The sequence below is a fragment of the Schistocerca serialis genome, chromosome 7 (genome assembly GCF_023864345.2).
Source record: "Schistocerca serialis cubense isolate TAMUIC-IGC-003099 chromosome 7, iqSchSeri2.2, whole genome shotgun sequence".
NCBI classification, from domain to species: domain Eukaryota; kingdom Metazoa; phylum Arthropoda; class Insecta; order Orthoptera; family Acrididae; genus Schistocerca; species Schistocerca serialis.
In genome coordinates, this window is record NC_064644.1 from 148,352,577 (window position 1) to 148,377,103 (window position 24,527).

Consider the following 24,527-nt stretch of genomic DNA (forward strand, 5'->3'; position numbering starts at 1 on the left):
GGTCGAAACCGTCATGTCTTTGAGTGTAATTATTTTCGTAATGATGTGAATATGAATTTGTATGTCTTTCTGCCTGGTTAAGATCTCTTACTCTCTGAAGTCTACCGACATTAAATGTATTGTGCATCTGACGGATGTCGTAATGGTGTGTGTTCTGTTGGAATTGATTGTTTGCAGTTGTTTCTTGTGTTACAGCTATCCTTTGCTGTAAAGAATTGATTTTCTTATGTAACAAATTATTACGTGATTCTAGGTCTGCGACTGTTTGTTGTACATTTGTAATTTGCGTATCTTTACTATTAGAAATATGTTGAACTGAGACTGGTGTAGTATCATCTGATTTACTACCACTGGTAGTATCTAACAGGTCTATTCTTGTAGTGAGTTCGTTGATCTTTTCTGACAATTCGTTTCGTAATTTACGATTACATTTGGTTACTTTCTTAAAATCTGCTTTCACATTTTCTGAGTCTTGATCGATTTCTGTGTGTTCCATTTTGTCAGTTAGTGTCAGAACTTCTCCTGTTAATTTATCCCTAATATTATGGATTTCAGTGTGCGTAGAAATTTTCGCCTCAATTGTATGTGATTGGATTTCTGTGAGCCTCTCTTGTATTTGAACATTAGTCTCCGTAACCGTTTCGATTTCTTCCGAAATCGAGTGTATGTGATTGTACACTTCAGTTTTTCCCTGAGCAAACACTTTCGTTTTGTCGTCCTGTCGCTGTTTATTAGTTGTTTGTGATAGTTCTTTTCGTTCTTTATTCTGCGATCGCACCAGTTTGCGGTGACGCATCAAAAAGTTTTCTGTGTGATTGTTAAACGTTCATCAATGTGAGCGTTTTGTTTAGAAAAGTTATTTGTTATTGTTTCTCGCATGCTTACCGCGAATGCTTCTGGTTTATCTGTTATTTCTTGAATCTTGGCGTGTAATTCTTGGTTTGATTTTTCAGCGACTGCTTGCATTTCTACTTTGATTTCGTGTTTTAGATTTTGGTACATTTCGTCTAATTTCTGACCTGCGTGTGTGCAATCTGCCTTGATCTCGTTTTTTAGGTCTGCTGATTCTTGTGCCATTCTGTTAAGGTTTTGATTCATATCTTGTCTCATTTGTTGCAAAAATGCCATTATTGGATCCGTTTCGGATTGACTTCTGTGTGTATTTGTATTCGTTGTCAAAGATTGTACATCTGTGTTCATTTGAACATCCTCAGACGATTGTAATCGTGTCACCTCTTCCGTGGTTTCGGAATGTTTGTCAATAAAACAGTGGTATCTGTTACGCAGATTGTGTAGCTCTGTAGCGTTTGAATCTGTTTCGGCACGTAATGGAGTTAGACTGTTTAACTGCATTACAGTGGTTCCGTTACTGAAACTATTATGTCTGCTACGCGTAATTTGTGGCTGTGTAGTGTCTGTTGTATTTAAAAACAAATTATTATGCACTAATGTCTCATTATCAGTTGGCATATCTGAAGTTGATTGTTCGTCAAAAGATTCCATATTATTACTACTCTCGAATGTCTGTTCACCTAACGTTTCACTATCGGGTTTTTCACACGTATTGTTTCTGTCAAATCCTGAAAATAATTTCTCGTTAGTATTTTCTACACTTTTATCACTTTGAGAACGAGTAATTATTCTGCGGGACATTGTCTATAACTAGCACACGCAACAAAATATATCACTGTTTAAAGTGGATGCAACACTGAACAAACACTTTACAATGCAGGATCAATAGAGCAAACAGAATTACCGATGGGCTGTGAATTAAATGTATACAGTTTAGTATAAGCGTTGCGACACTTAACACTAGCTTATTCATACAATTGTCAGAGTCAGTATATTTATTTTCACAGTAGATTCACTAAAGAGTCTTACCGATTGGATGTCGCCAAGTGAAACCTTCCCGTCTCCTCCATACCTCTTTTGTTAGTGATAACCTTCCCTTTTACAATAAACTATGAAACCTTTCCTTAGAATTTCTTTCTCTTGCTTAATAATAACAAATGAAATCTTCCCTTTGAAATTTATTCTCCTTCTCAATCTTCGCATACAAATTTGATTGCTGCTTATTAAAAGTGATTTTCTGATTATTTCGACGAAACATAGAATGTGTCGTCGTCGTGGCCCTCAGTCGTTATCTACAATAACCGAAAACTGTTCCTTACCTTTTTTAGTGGGTCACCATCTGACTGCTACATCTAACTGCGACATTAATATACTTACTCTGTTTTACTATACTCTATTAGCTGCTGGTGGGCTTTCATAATAAATGGCTGTATTTAAAACCAAGCTGACGTTATCCTTTAGTAGCAAAGCTGATGCTATTCTTCAATTAATTTGACTGAAGTTACGTAATTCATAGTTAATCTTTTTCTTGATAAGAATAAAATTTTGTAAAAGTTTTACGTTGATGGTTTTTGGGATGGATTATAATTACAAATGCAATATTTCTGGCAAAAGTTAATTATATTCTGAATGAAATGATTTTATAAACGTTCAAACGGGACTTACTTTTTACAATAATCTTACAACTAGCAATGCGCAAACGTACCTTCAGTAGTCTTGAGTTTCTCTAAAAATTAATTCACTAATATTAGTTCCTCTTATAATAATAGTAAGCTGATGTCTCTGTACATCCGTTTATAATATCTTGTAAATCATAGCTAGTGGCTGGCAGGCACACTACTACTCTCCACCTCTCGCTTCAGACCTGCTACCGACCCGCTTCACATCTCGCTTACTACTGACTTCCTACGAACGCTAAAGTGCGGTCTCTCCTGCCAACAATGCTTTCTGGTGCAGACAATCCCTGCTACCACTACAAAATGTATCAATGCGCGGTCTTTCCCGCTCTTTTCTTAAAATGTATCCATACGCGGTCTCTCCCGCCCTTTTTAAAATTATATAAATTTGCAGTCTCTCTTGTCCACAATACTTTGGTGCACACATTCCCTGCTACCACAATTATTTCCAACATGACAAATATTAATTATTCCTACTTTATCGTATTAATAAAACATAAATATCATTCATAAACTATGATTTGACAATAGACAATAGAAATATGCGCGTCTTACATAACTTAAAATGCCGGAAGCAGCAAACCATCCGTCCAAAACAACTCCTAAATGCCGTGGCCCAACCGGGAGTCACTTCCTGTTGGACGACACGTCACAGCATATGTGCACCACAGTGGGACGTGCCTCCGCTCCCACATACCCCATCTCGCAGAAAACTGGAACAAACAGACTGCAGAGAACACGGCAAACACCAAGCAAACATCAATTAATATAGGTTAAGGGATCAATAAACAACAATATAAATGAAGAACCAATAAACGCTTTCAATAGAAGTGACTCAAATTGTACAACGATATCAATGCTGTAAAACATTTAAACTAAGAACTATACACAAATCGCCGGCCGTTGTGGCCGAGCAGTTCTAGGCGCTACAGTCTGGAACCCCGCGACCGCTACGATGGCAGGTTCGAATCCTGCCTCGGGCATGGATGTGTGTGATGTCCTTAGGTTAGTTAGGTTTAAGTAGTTCCAAGTTTTAGGGGACGGATGACCTCAGTAGTTAAGTCCCACAGTGCTCAGAGCCATTTGAACTATATACACAAATCCAATGCTGGAAATATAGTATCAGACCTTTACGCTCTCACAGTTGGCCAAACAATATTTCCCCATATGATTAATGCCGACAATGTGTACAAAGATGAAATGGAAACAATTTCAAAATAATATCACGTTATTCAAATGCACAACTTCACAACGAAACTAGGTTTTGTGAACTTTATTTTCGTTGCACAGGTCTCCAATGCAGCTGCCAATTGTTTAAGTTTGGGAGGCAGAAAATTACAACTAGACTATGACCTAATGTCTTTAATATCTTACAGTTACTACCTCATTTGGGAACACTGTTTTTTTAAAGGAGGTCGTGACTGCTGGTCTCCGTGTGGTCACACACCTTGCCGACTGCTCTTACTTCAGCAACACGTACAATGGGGCAACCAATCAACAACTTGAAACAGTACCAGCGATGGCGAGGCATGACAGAATCTCTGACCAGAGAGTTATTTATCGTTGATAGTCTGCGCTTCACCGCGCGAGTGTTCAGTTGCGAGTTGGACTCAGGCAGTTGCGTGTAGCGAGTCGGCATGAACAAAAGTTGCGAGTTGCACTCAGTCGGCAGTACAAGTAGCGAGTGGACGGTTGTACTGAGCGGGCGTCGACATGGGTCTCTGGTCACGGTTCTGGACGAGGTATATTGTTATCGAAGGTAATGAAGCAGCATTGCGCTCAGCTAATAACATATGTTAATTGTAATTAATTTGTTCAAGAATTGCCCCAATAATAATTTTTCTACAAAGTAACCTTTTTAAAGAAAAAGATTCATTTCAAGTTCAATAATATTTCCCATGCATTCCCTCCAAGAACCAAAATTAAACATGGGCCAGCATTGCACGGAGCTGTGCCGAAAAATAAGAGCAGATATAGATGCAGTTTACTGAGGTAAGAATTTTGGTTTTTGTGTTCAGGTTTAATTATTGCACAGGGCCGAAGGTCAGCGCAGCTGCCCTTATAAAATTTATCAGGTTCATCTTAACGTTAATTTTGTGGGGACTTAAGATTTTTGCACATTTTTATTATCATTGAGTTTTATTACTGTGGGAAGCTAACATTTGGCTGTATTTGCATTATCATTCAATTCTTTTCATTTAAAAATTCTTGCTCGGAGGTTACAATTTCACTAAGTTGACTATCATATTTTCACGGGGAGGTTACAAACTATACTCGCAGTAATGCAAATCGTTCAACGAAACGAAGGCACCAAAATCACTTACACCTTCGGTGGAGAGTGTTGTTCGAGATGGTCTCGAGGGTTGGGTCTCTCCGAGAAAACAGTCACCAAAGCAATGCGACGAACAGCGCTCAGAGTTGACATCAGGCAGGTCCACCCCAAACTGCGACCGTCTTGCAAGGTAGACCGGCCACGCCGCTGCTGGCCAAGCCCGCGTGTTTTCCTCCTTCGTCCCCGCGATCACATCCTTCCGTCTCGTAGCGAGTCCGACCATAACTGCCGCGACCGCAACACAGCCCCCAGATCACAACAGGGGCAAAGATCGTAGTACAGCCGGTTAATCGATAGTGACGTGCCAAAGAGCTGATGTGCCAGAAGAGGCGCACCACGGATCAGCAAGTCATTTGACAATGAAATAATTACGAAGTGCAGGAAAGCTAAGGCTAAACGGCTACGTGAAAAATGTGAAAAAATCGAAAATGAAATCATTGTCGGAAGGACTGATTCTACTCTTACTTATTCGAGCCTAGCACAGGAGATGGATTCATGGCACATCAAAGCAGGCACAATGCTGATGACAAAGTAAAAAAAAAGTTGGTTTACTGGATAGGACTGACGTACATGCCAAGGAAAATGTCGTGAAGTCAGGTGCTATGGGTCGTTCGTCCTATAATAATTGTCTGGGTTTTGCTATGGACGATTCTGAGGAGCCAATGGTTGCACTAGTAAGTGAAGTGATTGAGATGAGCTGGAAGAATCATTGTTCTTCCTGGAGAGTCGCGTGGAGGGCTAGGAAGGCGGTGTTAATTGCATTCTGGGGGACATAAGCAGCAGGAGGTGGCTTCGGCCTATAGAGAGTACAGAGGATATACAGGAGAGGAGAGACTACAAACCCTCGGGCACACCTGCAGTCGAATTGTAGGTATGGAAGTTGGTGTATGTTGTTGGTGACACAAGGTGGGCAGTTAGAGAGAAGATAATAGATAACGCGCAAATAATTTGTGGGAACTGTGTAGGTCTGGAGCTTCAAGAAGAGGGTGGAATGCCATTATTCATCATGTGTCTTTTTTATGTCAGTGGTGACAAAAATGGCGTATTTGTGTTTTTTATCTGGTGTGATAGGAGACGAGTAAGGTGCAGGAGTTAGTTCTCCAAAGAGAAATTGTGAAGGAAGCCACATTTATGGACAGGACTGGTAGATGATGGTGTAGGTGTTTATCGATGCAATGGAAGTGGGTGGTGAGGAGGTGAGGCACATCGGAATGTAGGAGGAGGTGTCACTGATAGATTTGTTAGGTTTGAGAACGAGGAGTCAAGATGATTTCCAGAACTTAAGACAGAAATCGGTGTTAAGGGTTATACTGTGAACGTTGGCTAAGCTTTCCAGAATAGCGAGGGACGGCATTATTTCAAATGAATGTTAAGCAGATGTGACAAGCAGCAGTGTTGCGATTGTTATGGAGTATGTGTTCCATGACTTGTGTTGTTATTCGAGTACTGAGTTCTGTCTGTGGGATGATGTGGAGTTACTAGAAGCTAGGAGCGTCGGATAGGAGAAAGGTATTGGTGCGCTCATGGCATAAGGAGTACTGAAAATGGGGGCCATGAGGGATGGTGAAGGTATCAAATAGACAGAATGAGGACTCATTAGTTTTGCTTAGGACGTGATGTTAATGCATGAGGTGGTAGGAAGGACCATGACTGTTGCCAGTAAGACGGTGAAATGCCTTCCAGTACTTGGAAGAGTTCATGTGCTGTGTGGCGTTTAGGCTGGCGCGTATTTGGTGACAAATTCGGCGTTTCTTTGCATTTAGCAGACTTCTGATGTGTTGTAGTTGTTACTGGCTTGGTCACAGGCCTGCAGGTTGGATCGGTATAAGCGATGGGATTCATGGAGGAGGACTAGAGCATGTAGAGGAAGTGTAGGTCAGGGGGGATAGATAGACTTTGTCAGAATATGATTTATGACGTTTGACAAGATCCGTTGGACAAAGATGGTATCATGATGGAGGTGACTGGCGTGTTGGAAGGGTAAAGGATGGCGTCCGATTTGGATAGCAATAGGTTCTTTGTGGGAGTTCCAGTTTGTACACGAATGGACCTGGATTGTTTGGGAAAGACAGGAGGATTGGGTCCATGGGTAGTGTGCATTGTGTAGCGGATCGTGAGTGGGACAGGGAGATGCTTACTTCCATCGGGGTCCATGAATAGTGAACCCAAGCAAGTTAGGAGATGCGAAGATAACATCAGGAGAGACTTTGCTTTCATGGTGGGTATACTATGGGAGAAGAACTATATCACCATGTTAAGAGTCAGTAGACTGACCCCACCACTAGAGTTCAGCATAGAGGCGGCTATGGATGTTAATGTCAATGGAAATAACATAGTACGAGAACGTATGGTTGATGTGAGTGAGGGAATTGCATTGATGAGATGATGAGGTATGATATAGATTGTGGCACAACTAAGAGTTTTGGTTTTGAGGAAGACATTGCAGAAGAGTGATTAGTAGGAGTAGGGAATAGGGTATATGACTCTACATGGATGTTCTTGTCACAGCCAATAGCAACTCCACATCTAGCAACAGGGGATGGGTTATGTTCAGGATGGAGGATATGTAGTGAAGTACAAATAGTATGACGCAGTTAGAGGAAGGATTCAATCAGTATCAAAGTATTGATATGGGGTTCGAATAGGGCGTACGAAAAGAGGGGTTTGAGGCTGAGAAGGAGCCGATACTGTGGAATAAGGTAATACACCCTTTTCGCGCTTTGGTTTGTGGAGGGAAGAGTTGATTTAATGGATGGCAGGAGTGGGTTTAAACTAGGGTGTCGAGGTAGAAGAAAGGGGACCTGGATGTGGGAATAGGTGGCTTGTATGTTTAGGTGGCCGACCGAGCAGTAAGGGAAATTTGTTGTAGGGCGAATGATCTCTGGATATAGAGGATTATTTGAAGGACAATGGTCATGAAACAGATGTCTTCAGCTGTGGAGATGGGAAGACGGATTTGTTGGGGTGGAGGGGATTGTCAGTTGGTTTGATGGTAACTATCAGCTCTGATTTGGAATGTGGAGGTTGGGATTCGATCTTTGAAGAATAGATCAGTTGGGACAGTTTGAAGGTATTCTATGTGTGAAGGGAAGTGAGGATAAGAAATTCATGGAAAATATTGTGAGTTTGGGATTTGATCTTTGAAGAATAGATCAACTGAGACAGTTTGCAGGTATTCTATGTTGGGGGGAAAATGAGGATTAGAAATTCATTGAAAATATTGTGAATTACAACGCAGGCAGGTGAGAAAATTTTACAGTTGGTCGCTATACGTAAGACATCTATGGTAGTGGTAAAATTGAGGACGAATAGTCAATGACTGATGGGGATTCGATAAAAAAACATTCTTTGAAGGTTGACCCAGATTCGTCAAACTGTGGAGTGCTTTCTGGACTTTTAGGTCAGATTGGGAGTTGAGTTCAGATTCCATCTCCTTCGACACCCTCTATAGGTCGACTTCTTTGACAGCAAAGAGATTATGATTGTTTAGTTCGCGTTGTTGTAAAGGCTGCGAAGGTTGCAGTGGGACCTAAACTGACATGGAGCGGTTTGGTGTGGAAGTTTCGATCAGTAAATTTGATCTGAATGTAGCATTTTCTGGTCATGATTAGGGTGACGGGTAATAAAAAGACATATTTTCGGATTTTGAGGAGGAGGGTTTTGGTTTTAAGGAGTCTGGTGTCCAGACAGGATAGGAGGAAGGTATGAGGAACTACAGAGGCAAATTGAGATGGGATGGGTTCGTATTCAATGAAGTTTGACCCTTCTGTCTCTTTTAGGCCTTTAAGGGCAGGTGGCGGCTGCAGTGTTCAAATGGTTCAAATGGCTCTATAGACTATGGGATTTAAGTCCCCTAGACCTATAACTACTTAAACCTAACTAAGCTAAGGACATCACACACATCCCTGCCCGAGGCAGGATTCGAATCTGCGACTGTAACAGCAGCTCGGTTCCGGACTGAAGCGCCTAGACCCGCTCGGCGGCAGCAGAGTCAGTGCCTAGTGTTTCGACGTCCGCCTGATGGATGCAGGCACTGAGGTAGTCTTGGGCACAACTAGGGATCACTGGTAATGGAATTGTTTGGAGCTTGACTTGGACGAAGAGGGTATCACACACCAGGAATATGTTGCAGAGTCCTCCGTCTGAGTCAGTGGAGATTGCACAGATGAATAAACATATGGTTGCATTTTTGGTGTTGGTGCTGCACCTAATGATGTTAGATGTTGCGCTGGAGATATTGAATCTGAAGGAAGTTCTGCAGTGGGTGGCATGCCTGGAGAAGAGAAGGCTCAGCGAGGGGATAGAGCTAGGGAAATGTGGAAGAGCTCAGTATGGTGATTGCAGGGGACTGGGAATTGCAGGTGTCTACCAGTATCAAAAATAGACCTTAATTTGAGGAAGAAATTTCTGAGAATATGTATTTGGAGTACAGAATTGTATGGTAGTGACACATGAAATGTGGGAAAACTGGAGAAACGGAACACGTGAGATGTGGTGCTACAGAAAACGTTGAAAACGTTGAAAATTAGGTGAACTGATGAGATAAGGAATGAGGCGCTTCTCGGCAGAATCAGTGAAGAAAGGATTATGTGTAAAACACTGTCAAAGAGAAAGGGTAGTATTGATTGGACATCTGTTGAGACATGAACAACAGGAAATAACATCCACAGTACAAGGGACAGCGTTAGTGGATGAAAATAAATATATAGGAAGGCAGAGACTGGAATACATTCAGAAAGTAATTGAGAACTTTGGTTGCAAGTACTGCCCTGAAACGAAGAGGTTGCCAAAGGAGAGAAATTCGTGATGGGCTGAATCAAACCAGTCATAAAACCGATGATACAAAAAATAAGTTACTTTCAAACGTGGTAGTAAAGGGAACACCGGTATATGCAGCACTAGTTAAATGACGTTAGAACATACTTTGCAAGGATGTAAATTCCGTACTTATTAGAGTCAAATGTTAACTCCACTCAAATCTCTGTCGCTTAGCTTACATTTCAAATGAAATTGCACATCAAATGGCCAACGTCTAAAAGTCATATCGCTTACATACCAGCGAATTTAACTCCATGACGGCGACGTCAGAAATATGTGAAAATGTATCGTAAAATAAGGAAATAAACTCTTGGTCGAAGTTGAAGGACTGTGTCCATATACTTTATCAGCTCGAAGAGCAACTGTGTGTAGTACACCAACAGCAAACGAAACCATTTCATATCGCAGCTGCATGATATCTTGTAAAATGGGATCTCATAAGCCATTACAGGTTAACAAGTGAAATACTAACCCATACCTGCAAATATTGACACAGCATAATAAAATAAATTGCCCCACATACCTGGGAATCATTATCACTTCCGGCAGGAGGGTCAATTACCATTGGTAATAACATATCTTGGCCTCATCACACACGATAACACGATATGTAAGGAAAAAGGTTCTCTTCGTGTATTTTATTGTGATTACACATACATACATATTTTCTAAAATATCTAAGCTACACGTGTGTACACTTCGGGTCTTAATCAGTAGTAGAAAAGTATTTTATAACACGTTCTAAGATTTTTTACACATGGAAATTTGAAAAGCTGTAATCATCTTGTAGTGTTGCAGTTCTTCTCGTTATGTCCGTGCTTACTACGAAATGGGAAGAGGAATTCCGCCCTATGCGAGACACCTTTTTCCTTTCTTGTTTCAACCAGGCATGTTTCTGCGCATTTTGTGCTATCTTCAGTTGGTTATTTTTTATTTTCCAAAAATAAAATTGTTGTTACGTATTAACACTTAAGGAGACTTTTGGTACATAATATTTGCAATAACGAATGAACAATTGTTGTAAAATATTACACAACATTTGTTCATAGTTAACAGTTGAGATATTTGTTAACGACCTGATGCACTGTGTGTTGTTTATAACATTATGTCAAAATTATATTTATAGCTAATTGGCAAAAAGAGTGGATGTATGCATTAGTTTACGTACCTTACATAGTGCTATCGGACATTTATTTTTGGTAGCTATTCTGCTACCAAATCTAAAACTTCTCATCTGCAAACAGCAAAACTAAATTTTTATTTTTCTGTTTATTATGCACTTACAAACGGAAATGAGTATATATCACGTTTTTCGCGTGTAACTTACTTGCATAAATCGGAATTCCTCTTTCCATTAAAAGCTGTGTTTGTAAGTACACACAAATGTACACTATCGATCATTCAAAATACCAAATGTATAATTAATGTAGAGTAATAAAATTTCAGGAATAAATTTGTCCAGGTAACGTACTTAAATCGTTAAAACTGCAAGATCACAGACTAACGTAAGGGCGAGATAAGCCATGGCAAATGTGAGATGCTGGTACTTTAGAAACCACTGTAACCTTCAGAATGTTGACTTCAAGCATGCAAAACGGACATGTATTGTGCTGTACAGGTACCGGTTGTCAGTTTGTGGGACGGAGTTCCATGTCTGTTACTCTTGGTCGGTCAATACAGGGACAGCTAATGCTGTTTGTGCGTGACGCTGGAATTGTCGCCCGATGTTGTCCTGTATGTGGTCGCTTGGAGACAGATGTGGTTATGAAGCAGGTCATTGAAACATGTCAACAATCTGTAGAGCACGTTTCGTTACAGCAACGGTATGTGGGCAGGCGTTATCCTACTGGAAAACTCACCCTGGATAGTGTTCATGAACGGCAGCGCAACAGGTTGGATCACAAACTGCCGTATAAATGTGCAGTCAGGGTGCGTGAGATAACCACGAGAGTGCACCTGCTGTCATATGGAATTGCACCACAGACCATAACTCTGTAACATGCGGACAGGTTGTTTGCAGGCCCTCAACTGGCCTTCCTCTAACGAACGCATGTCCATCATTAGCGTCATGGCATAAACAGCCTTCAGAAGTAAACACAACAGACCTCCATCCTGCCCTCCAGTTGGCTCTCACTTGACACCACTGAAGTCGCAAATGGCGATGGTTTGGGGTCAGTGGAATGCACGCTGTAGGGCATCTTTAGGGTAACTGATATGTTAATAATTCGTTGTGTCACTCTAGTGGCAACTGCTGCTCAGATTGCTGCTTTAGATGCAGTGCGAAACGCCAGAGCGGTAAGTCGAACACGATGGTCTTCCCTCTCAGTAGCGCCACGCTTCCATCCGGAGCCTGGTCTTATGCTACCAGACGGCAGCTGGCAGCAATCATGTACATTGACTACATTCTTGCCAAGTCTTTCTGTAGCATCGATGAAAGAGTGTATAGCTGCTCGGCACCCCATTACACGACGTCGTTCAAACTCGGTGAAGTGTTGATAATGGCGTCTTTGTCGCTTAAAGACATTCTTGTCCAACATCAGCGCAAAAGTCACAAAGCTCACGAACGTTACAGCGCGTATTTAAAGCAAACCTGATTTGAATCCTCATAGTGATGCTACTAGCTCAACTCTTAAGCGACTGGTGTGATATTTGAATTGGCATTATCTTTCAGATGTTGAAACACGCCTGCCAACTTTCGTTATGTCCCACACTTTCTTCTTCACGATGAGGTTTTTTATTCCCTCAGTGTATATTACACTATCTGCGCACGGTTCTGCACCATTCGTAGCACAATTTAGAGGAATTCTTCACCTCTAAATACTAGAGAATGTCATCAACCTGGCCATACTGACCCAGATTTTTGGCTGGGTGAGAAAATTTCTTCTCTTCTTTTTATTTTATTCCACAAAAACAGTAACAAAAATGGCTAGTTTACAATGAAATGACATAAATAAGGTGATAGATAACTTCAGTCATAAATTACAGCACTCAAAGAGTGATGAATGACTTGCACACATTTAGCACCTCCACTGTCACCTTCAACTTACTGGCAGCAGTTCAGCATGCACATTTCTTCTTCTGCAGCCTAAGGTTCCTCGTCATCATTTCCCAGACCCAAACCAATCATTCAGTAAATCCTTGATGTGAGTTCCTTCCAGGGAAAATTACGTGGACAGAAGAGCAGTCCCGAACAGCGACACCGCAAAGTCCTTCACTACCTTGATATTTTTGTCAGCTCAAGCCTTCTAAACGCGTCCTTAGGGAGTTCAAGATCTTCCTTTATAACAGACAACAGATGTTTGCCGTCATATTCTTGTATCTGCGATACTACTGTTTTATTTTTTATGTGTGACTTGCAGGTGAGGTTAGGGACGGGAGCGTGACACAACCCATCCCCTCTCCACGAGGAATCCAGTTCCTAACCTATATCCATTGTGTTGAAGACAATTCGGAGCATATTACCATATTTCTTATTGTGAGTCTGATACTTAAGTGTTTTATCGAATTCGTTTTCCTTATGCATCTTATATTCAATATGTTCATCGCTCCCAAAATTGTTAAAAATCTAATTTGTATATTTGCTCATTAACCAAATAACAGTGTTATTTTTTGCCTGAGGCTAGTAACTTTATTCTGGTCTGAACAAAATGTTAGTCGGTACATTGTTTGCTGAAGTTCTTGTTATTTGAGCAATTTTCTCCCTGGTCCACCCTCTAGTTGTTAATCCGATCTCCACATGTGTAACGATGAGGGACACTATCAAAGAGGTTGCATTTGCTGCAGAGGTTAATGTCACTTATACCGATGGCAAAGAGACGCTCACTAGTGCTGCTGATGTGATTGACTACCTTGTACCACGCTGTTCTCGAGTCAAACGAAAGAAAATCTCTACTGATGTTTTTCCAGACCACATTCCATGCTGTTCCAGAATATTTCATTTCTGTGTTATCTTTCCTTTCATGCTTCCGTCTTTCAGCTAAAATCGCCTTTCTTGAAACGTTTCTGGAGTTTAAAAGCTTTTTGCTGAGTTAGCTTAGTTCAAGATAATACTCCCCAATATGTTTTAGTATGGGTCTATCATCAGATCAAGAACTGCCAGTGCTCTCCCGTTCATCCACAGATATTTACTCAAAGAGCCGTTAAGAATTTCTCTTTAGCAGATCATTAGTCAAATTAGCGACATTCTCTTACATTTTTATACTCATTCCTGTGTACAAGATATTTTGACCATAATCCAACAATTAACATTAGTTAAATCAGTAAAATGGTTAAATAATCTTAAGTGGCCTCCTTTTTGCTCTCGTATATTCTTGATAACTGAAAATAATAACACAAATTAACTGCTGACGTTATAACAATCTGTTTCCTAATATCAAATTGCACTCAGCCAAAGTATCACGTAAGTGTGGAGTTTACCTCACTCGACATAAATAAGCTAATATTTACACTGCATTAGAAACACGGAGAGAGCGTTGAGGTTGCACCATGAAGTACACGTATGTGTATTTGAAATTACTACGTATTCTGTAGTCAACATACGCGGCAATTCTAGTAAAAACATATATATTAGTCACGTATATGACTCTTTCATGTATTAACAGCAAACAGACAAGGTAAATTTATGGTGTAGGATTGAACCACGATATGATATTATGATGGATGGATGTTAATTTTGACGAGGTTAATTTGATTCTGATTTATTATGTTAAAGCTCGGACAGAATGATTGAAGCTCTTGAAGGCGACTAGTCCATGGGTGTCCCCTTGTCGCTCTGGATGCGGGAAGGCAGCTTCACCATACTGGTTAAGGAGGATCGGACACTACAAAAGTCCAACGAACCGGCCCGGTAAGCCTGAAACTATTACGATAAATCACTACCATAGTCCTGGAGATAGCTTAGTACAGACTCTGACTCCCATTGCGACAATGAAAGAAAACAACGAATGTCAATTTAATATGTCCTTGAACGCACTCCCACTCAACGAAAGCTTATCCTTGACGAAACCATTTAGTATATATACCTAATTGGACTGTGCAACCTTCTTTAAAACTAATAACCACTATATTTGCGGGTGCTATTAAGGAACGGCCTCCTGAATTACGAATGCTATGGGCCAATAATAATACAGCAATAAGTTTCATAAAAATAGTCAATTAAATCTGCAATAACGACCATATCAAACAAATTATAAAAGAATAACATACTAATAATGAAGTAACTTCTAAAATTACCAAGGTAGCCTTAGCAAACTGGTAATAAGACTTAAATGAAAAGCTCTGAGAAGGTACTAAGATAGGCAACTGTAATAAAACACTATTCAAATAGACCTCATTGTCTATTAAAAGCGGAGCAAATATCAAATGGTAACGCTGCTTTCCATGAAGTAACACTGTCAATCTTGGGTAGCATAGAACTACAAAATTTATACTCCATAGCGCCAGGGGAATACAGCCACACACAGAACCACAAGTTTGCTTAGAATAACAGGACGGTCTCGCCGCCTTAACTAACTATCTCATGCCGTAATAAGTCTGCCTATGTTAACATCGAGTTACGTTTAAGTGTCAGGACGTCGTTTCATAAAATATTTGTATGGAGTGTAGCCATGTATGGAAGTGAAACATGGACGATAAATAGTTTAGACAAGAAGAGAATAGAAACTTCCGAAATGTGGTGCTACAGAAGAATGCTGAAGATTAGATGGATAGATCACATAACTAATAAGGAGGTATTGAATAGAATTGAAGAGAAGAGAAATTTGTGGCACAACTTGTCTAGAAGATTGGATCGGTTGGTAGGGCATATTCTGAGGCATCAAGGGATCACCAATTTAGTGTTAGAGAGCAGCGTGGAGGGTAAAAATCGTAGAGGGAGACCAAGAGATGGATACACTAAACAGATTCAGAAGGATGTAGGTTGAAGTAGGTACTGGGAGATGAAGAAGCTTGCGCAGGATAGAGTAGCTTGGAAAGCTGCATCAAACCAGTCTCAGGACTGAAGACCGCAACAACAACATGTACAGCTCCGGTCTGTTGTTGGTTCCATCGATCAACCGGAACAGCTGCATAAAAATGTCATGATTCACATGCTGCTACAAGTTCGGATAAAATTGCAATCTTTCGATGATATCCCCCATCGTCTTCGTCAGGTACTGAAACTAACTGTCGTGACCTAGCAAGCTTCCTTAGTTTGCCCACAGAACGGTATACCATTGGCTGGATTCCGTCACGAGGCACGTACAGAGGTGGCGCGCTCCGCGTCCATAGATTTTGCTTGCGCTCTCTATCTAGCGTTCATTGTAGCGCCATCCATCGCATCAGGCGGCGAACTGCGCGAAGTATTCCTACGTATTTTTTCCTCGACAAATGCAAGCTTCCATACATTGCTAAGCACATATCTGGTGTCTCTATAGAAGTTGTTTTGACGAAGTCTTATTTCCACTGCTTCTCTGATCAAAGAACCCAAAAGTCCGATGCTGAGCAAGTACTCTCGTTTGTTCAAACAAAATCCTGTGCTCATTTAGTAGACTGTGCTCTGCCGACGCTGATTTATACAAATACCTATACAGAAGGTGAGGCAGATACTCGACACGACGATCTGCAAACTTCCGTGTAGAGTGGCTAAAGCAAATTGTGACTCTTGTTAGGCATAATATAAATTCCCGGACTCCTCAGTTCGAAGTTGTCTTTAACCAGTCGCAACGTTTCTTTCATTTTTCTGGGTGGCCTGAAGACAGGACTGATTCCTCGCATGTTTAGGACTCTACCTATCTTGCTAGTTGTTGCATTGCAGAATAGAAGCCGCGCCATATGTTGGTCCGCTTGACCTGTTTGAAAGGCGCGACGTCTTCGTTTTCTCAACAGCGTTGATCTAACGTCACGGGCAGAATACACATACCTTCTTAACACCTTCTTCAGATGCTTGAAAGAGGAACCGAGCTGGTCCACGTCCCAACTTGTTCTGGCTCTGTGTACTAAGGTGATAAGCATGGCTCTCATCTGAGATGGATCCACCTCCGCTGTAAATCTTATGTCAGGATGTATACCATTCAGGTAAGCAACGAGCTGCAACAGCGCTCCACTGCCATTCGGCCAGATTAAAAAATGTATCGTCGACATACATGAAGAAGCAACATGGCTGGAAGGGAGAACTGTCCAACGCTCGTTATTCAGAATCTTACACGGAAAAGTTAGCTATGCCTGGTGAGAATGGCGAACCCATGGCTGTTCTATTAGTCATTTCTTAACAATGTCAACCGTAAAGAAGTGAGTGGTCTTCGAAGTGTACCGCAATAATTTCAAAATTTCTGAGGAGAATGAGTGGCCAACAGTTTTAATGTGTCCTCCACTGGTATCTTCGTAAACAGCGAGACCACGTCAAGGCTAACCATTACTCCATACTCGCTGATCCTCATCTACTTTATAATATCAACAAACATTATGAGTTTTTGATATGACGTCTACAGCGACTGACTATCAGTATCAATAGTTTAGTGGGATACTTTGCATCCTATATGTAGGAGAGACAATAGCACTAATTATTGGTCTTAATGGGTCGCCTTCTTTGTGTACCTTGGGCAGACGGTATAGCCTGGGTAGTCTCGATGCTCTTGGTTTTAAAATCTTCACAATTTCGTCAGAGAAGCCATAATTTTTAAGTAGCTTGTAACGTGCGCGTGGGGCACACAATACTCATTAAAGTCTTTACTATGGTAAGTGAGTGGGGTTTACCTTACGAGACAGGAATTTTGTATAGATATTGACCACGTGTGCCTAAATGGAGGCAAATCAGACTTACACCCACTCGGTAATAACAATGATACTTCAAATAAGCCCGAAGTACAACTACACGTCAGGACGGACAAAAAGCAACACAGCAGATGCTACCAATTTGTTAATAATACGGTCGCCAGCCTAATTAGGCAATAACTGAGTTTCTTCCCAGTACAAGATGATGTACGCTCATGCGAAACCACACGTAATAACACTGCATAATATGGCAAATTTTAGAACCAGAAAATCTACTTCACTGATAATTTCACTTTCTGTACTAATATGGATAACCATAAATACATGACATTACACTATAATATTTTCTACAAAACTTCGTACTGTCTATTGATCTGATTAAAATCGGGCATAGGCTACCCTTCTAGGGTAGCACTTTCGAAACACACACACAATGTCAATTATGATAAAGGTAAAACACTGATAAATTTTGGTTTCTATTTTGGCTTTGACTTTGCTGGTCAAATCAATTTAGAACACTTCAGAATTCAAATGAAGAAAAAAAGGGGGGGGGGGGGACCCTGAAACTGTTATGATCGCTGTATTAAAACAATTAATTACTGAAATCATTATGCCCTTAAGATTTCCAATATATGATTTACTACTCTTTTTCTCTTATTTCCTGCTCATTTAAATACCATTATATCTGTCTCGAAATAATTATACTTCGTTACTAAATCAATATCAAAATTATCTTCCAACTTTGTCACACCTTGTTATTCGTCTATGGGTTCATTTACAAAAAAGTTCTTTAAACGTCATTCTAACATAGCTAGGTCTGCCGGTAATTATTATTAACATAAACTTTAATTCTTCATTTCGGGCCACTCGGATTGCACAACATTTGGAAAGGACCCTGTCTAGGTTAGTTGTGAGGATAATTAAATGATAGGACAGTTCTGGTAAAATTTAAGTTGTTATTGAACAGTATGGAACAAAAGTAACACTGGTCCACACGAATACAGCACTAAAAGTTTCAACCTGTTTGTATCGATGTGGCGGTTGGCGGGCGGCGAGATGGTGAGACACAGAGCACACATACAACCACAGCAATGGCTCTGGATGTATCGGCACTTTACTTCTTCATAGCGTCGCAATACTTTACCATTTAGTGCGTATGGAATTTTGCCATGCTGTATAGGCGTCGGAACGGCATATCCGAGGCTCAATGAAACTACGTCTTCCAGGAGAGCCTCCTCGATCCAGGACGTGTTGCTCAGACCAATGCCCAACTCCGACTACTACTGCTGAGCCCGTTATGCCGTGCAGTGCCCGTGTGCATTTTCCCGCGCTCGCCTGCCATCCACCTTTTACCGCTCACCTACAGACAGGGTATTCACCCGAGGTTTTGCATTCTACGTATCCTAATACATTGCCTATGTATGGACCAGACGCACAATTACAATTTTAACATTTTACAATAGTTTCAACGTTTCTTACATTTCAATTCTGTTATAATATTGCTTGAAATTTGACATAAACATTAATATTCATATCGAAAATTGTTTACAGTATCTCTAACATAATGGCATGAAACAAAAAAGAAATGAAATCAGAACATCGATTACACTAATTTATCGAAAATCAGAAGAAAAAATTATTATATGTACAATAGTACAGCGTTGTTGTTGTTACACATGCCCCTGTTTCCAGTAAATTTCACTAAGTGCAAATTTGATGGGAACACTGAACTTTATATTTATACAGGGGTTCTGAATTTTTGCATGAATGTGCCATCATAAAATTTTTGTATCACTAAACTTCCTTTCTCGCACATTATAGACGTCTATAGTTTTTAATATATCGAGAACATTTACTTATCATTTACTTAAGTGCTTTTGGCACAGTCCAACCTCCTATCACAACATAATTTAAATAGCAAATTACTTATTATTAAATTTCTCAGAGAAATAAATTCAAAATCTGAAACACAACACTTAACTACAAAGCGTATACAAATACCTATATACACTATAAGACAATTTGTTGCTGCTTGCATTGAATGGCAGTCCATTTCCTTATTTACTAAAAAACGCACAATACTACTTAGAAAAATCACAACACATATTTGCTGCCTATTATTCAGAGTTGGGCAGTCCATTTCGCATCATTTTATCACATCACCTGCATCCACTTACAATTCTCCTTTGACTATTTATCTGCCCTCTTTGGTGTTTGGCAGTCCTTTATATTATGACTCATATACTGCCCACTTTGATTTTTGGCAGTCCTATCTTTTATTTGGCTTGCAGCATTTGCTTTTTCTTTTCAGACCTTTTGTCCATACATCTTTACATTTATAGTACATTTGGTAATCTGAAACTCACATAAGGGCATTAGCACACCGACATTGGTATACATATATGTACAAATACTTGTTACATTTAGAAGAAAATAATTTCATCGTTAGATACAGCACATTTACTGCAGATTGCCCTTTGAGTGTACTTAGGTCACACACTCCTAGGAACATACAGTTTCAGGTCCACAACGTTTCTTACACCTAATGGTCTGTTGGATTTAGGGTTGATCAGGTAGTAAGCATTATCGTGTGGAATGTTCTGTATTCTATATGGTCCATTATAAATGTATTTAAATTTGGAAATTTCATGGTTCAGTTCACTAGATTTTTCGTGGGTTTTTAAAAGAACATAATCTCCAATTTTAAATTTTGAAACTTTCAGGTTTTTATCATGTCTTTTAGATCTAGATTCAGCTTTTTGCTTTGCCCTTTTTCTGACTAATTCTTTCTTTTGACTCAACCCCAAGCTTGTACAAGGTGGAAACTCTAGTTTTTCCTCAATTAAACTTTTACTTCTGCTGCCTAACAAAATTTCTTCCGGTGGGAACCCAGTAGTTTCATGATGTAACGTGTTCATGACATTCTCAAAATCCGATATAAATCTACCCTAGGCTCTATGGTTATGACTGCAGTACGTTCTACACAGTCTCCCGATTTCTCGCATGTACCTTTCAACCGGGTTGCTAGCTGGGTTATATGCTGAGATATATTTAACCTCCACACCAATTTGCTCCATTCCTTCCTTCCAAATTTTGGATATAAACTGGCGTCCATTGTCAGATAGTACTGCCTTGGGTTTCCCAATGGTTCTGAAGTATTCGATCATCCTACTAAATACGGCTTTTGCTGTTGCCGTTTTCAGGGAGTATAATTTCACAAACTTTGAGAATACTTCCAAAATTACTAAAATATATGCACAATTTCCTGAAGTCTTTGGGAGGGACCATACAAATCTACTGATAATAATTCTAGGTGTCTTCAGGTAATGTACTTTGCATTGGACCTCTACTAGTTCTGTTCGGTACTTTGGCCCTTTGACCGACATCACACGACTTAATTCGTTCCTTTACCTTCTTACTGACACTACCAGCAATCACTATTACATTATTCAATTTATCCGAACATTTCTTTGGCCCACTATGCCCCAATGCTAAATGAAAATAGTCTATGACATCCGTATCAAACTGGTGTGGCCAACATACTCTCCATTCCTCAGTGACTAAATCTTTCCTCCTATACAAAATGCCTTTAAAGATTTTGTAATACTTCTTAATTTGAGGATACTGCACACTGTCAAAATTTACCTTCACAGATTTCCATGTCGGATCCTCATTCTGATGGTATCTCATATCTTTACATATTTGCTCAATTTTCCTTTTTCCTGAAACCTCTTTCATATACCTTATCTGAAAAGTAGCGTCTTCACCATTTTCATTGGGCACTTCACTCATACCATTAGGTAATCGAGATAAAGCATCTGCCACATAATTCTCAGTACCCTTAACATAGCAAATCTCGTAATCAAATTGTTGCAGGTACAAAGCCCAACGAGTTAGCCTGCCATTAAGTAAACGACAATCTTTAAGAAAAGTTAAAGCTTTGTGGTCAGTATGTATGAGCAGCTTATGGCCCCACAGATAATTTCTGAATTTCTTTAGCCTCCATATAATGGCTAAAGCTTCCTTTTCCGATGTAGTGTAGTTTCTCTCGTATTTTGTTAGAGTTCTACTTGCAAACGCTATAGTCCTGTGTCCGATTTCTTTGCCATCACAGATTTCTTGGAAAACTTCTATACCAATTCCATAAGCACTGCTGTCAGTACTCACGTGTAAAGGTTTTGACAGTATGGGGTGATGCAAAATATTGTCATTCAAAAGTTCACTTTTTAAATTTTCAAAATCTCTCATGCACCCTTCAGTCCACACAAAAGCACTATTTTTCTTAAGTAGATTATTCAAATGAGGACTATTAAAAACTTGCCCCTTGACGAATTTTCTATAGAACCCACATAAACCTAAAAAGGCTTTAAACTGTTTTCTATTTCTAGGAGCTGGACATCCTGCTATTGCACTTAACTTTTCCGGGTCCTTGCCAATACCGGTCGTAGTAATAATGTGCCCCAGAAACTTTATTTCCGACTTCACGAATTCACATTTTTTCCACTTAAGTGTCATGGCCCCTGCTTGTAGAGCAACAAAAACTTTCTGCAACAATTCACAATGCTCTTGCCATTCTTCTGTAGCAATTAGTAAATCATCTACATAAATGGTTAGCTGGGAACTCAATTCTCTCCCTAATACAAAGTCCAGTGCCCTAATAAAAACTGTCACAGAAGTGCTAAGCCCAAATGGCACTACTTTATACTGATAGCATATCCCGGCGAATAGAAAAGCGGTATATTTACGGGATTCTTTGCGCAATGGGATTTGCCAGTATCTGGCGGTCATGTCCAGACTGGTTAAATACTTCACATTATAAAATTTTTGGAGCATTTCGTCCAGATTTTCAGGTCTGTCTATTTCCTTCGTTACAATTCTGTTCAAAGTCCTGGCGTCAATAACTACTCTTACTCCCCCATCCCTTTTATTCACGATGATAAGGGGACTATTATTTTCTTTGCTACTCCGTTCGATTACACCCCATTCTATCATTTTATCTATTTCCATTTGAATAGCCTGCCTCTTTTATATGGGTATCGAAAACGGTCTTACAAAGAAAGTTTTATGCTCTATTGTCTCAATCTGGTATTCAAAGTTCTTAACTAGGCCAGGTTTGTCCGAAAAGACGGTGCTATTACTTTCTAAAATATCAAGCAATTCTGTTTTCTGATCAGGATATATCTCCTTCAAATTTTCCACAATTTCTTTAAAATCATGCCCCTGCTTGTCACTCTCATCTATTAACCTCTTGACATGGTACACCTCATACATGTTTGTCAAACCATCATTTCCTTGGTCGACCTCCGACAATAAAGAATCAATTCCTGAATCGAACATCTTCCCATTTTCCTCAAATTTTAATTCCAAATTCATAGATGCATTATTAATTTTGATCACTTCCTGGCTACAATCAATAATAACCCTTTCTTTATCTAACCAATCTATACCCAGAATCATTTCAGTGCTCAAGTCTGGCACAACCAAAAAATCGTGTTCAAACTTTTGTCTTTTTATACTAAATTCAACTAAAATCTGGTTCTTTACTGGCTTGCTAGTCTTGCCAGTAGCACCAACAATTTTTACACCCGTCACTAACATAATTACTAGTCCAGGCTTATCACAAATATGTTCGAAAAACGACTGGGAGATTGCACTTATCTGAGATCCAGTATCAAGAAGTACTTGCAGTTTCACATTATAAATTTCAACTGGTATTATAGTTTTTTTAATGATCAAATGCTTTTCATTGTTGTGATCTTCTCCAAGCAAATCCAGGTCAACGATAACATCGTCCCAAGATATGCTTTTAACATTCACATCGCCTATATCTGGCGGTTTCTTTGGTTCCGGGAGTTCAAAGACATTAATTACTTGAACTCTTTGTAAAATAGACCCTGAGTCGTCAGGTGTCTCTTTCTTTCTGTGTTCAGTCTCAACATCTGGGTTTTGTTTTGACACTTCATCATCGGTAGGTACAATATCGCAATTAGCTGTAATCCCATTATTTTCACTAGTAACGGAGTACTTGTCATCTGAACTATCGTCCGAATCCGACCATTTTGGATCGCTTTCAGGTTCTACCATAAAAGCTTTTCTGAGACAGGCACTAAGTTCTTCCTCTGCATTTTCATCAGGCTTTGATTTTAACTCAGTATCTTCTTTTGGCAAAACGGCCTCATTATCGGCTTTACTCACATCCATTGTTACTTCATATTTAATTTAATCTTCGTTGACTTCAATTACTTTTAGGTAATTATCTGCCCCTTCCCCACGGTGCCTTTCGGTAACAGCTCGTACTGTTGGCGGATCGTTAACAGAAGTTACTTCCTCGTCAATGCTTAAGATTTCATTCTTCAATACCTTCCTATCTTTAACCATCGTCCTATCGGCAACACGCGTACTTTGCGAGGCGCTATTTACTCTCTCCTCCTTAAATTCGGGCCAATCACCTTATCGGCGTCCCTACTATCTCCTTTTTCACTAATTAACCTCCTTGCCTCATACTGCTTCTTAAAATCCTCCCACTCACGTTGCTTGAGGCCCTTGTACAGATCATCGATCTGCACACGCCAATCAGTTACTTCTGCTAATTCATTCTCGCCATATACTTCATTGCTAACACTGCTAACCGCACCTCTCTGTGTATCCACTGTTCCATCTACTATTTCATTCGCCACGGAATTACCACTCGTACTGTATTCACCAGCTCTTACGGCAATGTTCGTACCTAATGCTGCCGCCTTGCTAGCGGCTTCTCTCTGAACATCTGTTCCGCTAGGCTGGGCCGTTGCCCTCTGATGCTCCACTCGCCTGTTAACATGTAGCACTCTGCGCAGCGAAGATGACTCATCCGCGCTTGCACCTGACGCTTGTTTCGCACAACACGTTGCGTCGTTCCACGCCTGTCTCTAACCTGTCTCATAACTTTACTGTCGGTCCGGTAACTTTTCTTAAATCGGGGCCAGCATATACTGTCCGCTTCCGTTTGGCCCGCAACGTTCGCGGAAATCAGTTACCCGCGTCGTTATTATTTAGCGCGGTGTACCCTCTACCGCGACCTAGATAACTCCCTCTTCCTCTGCCTCTGCCTCTTCCTCTCT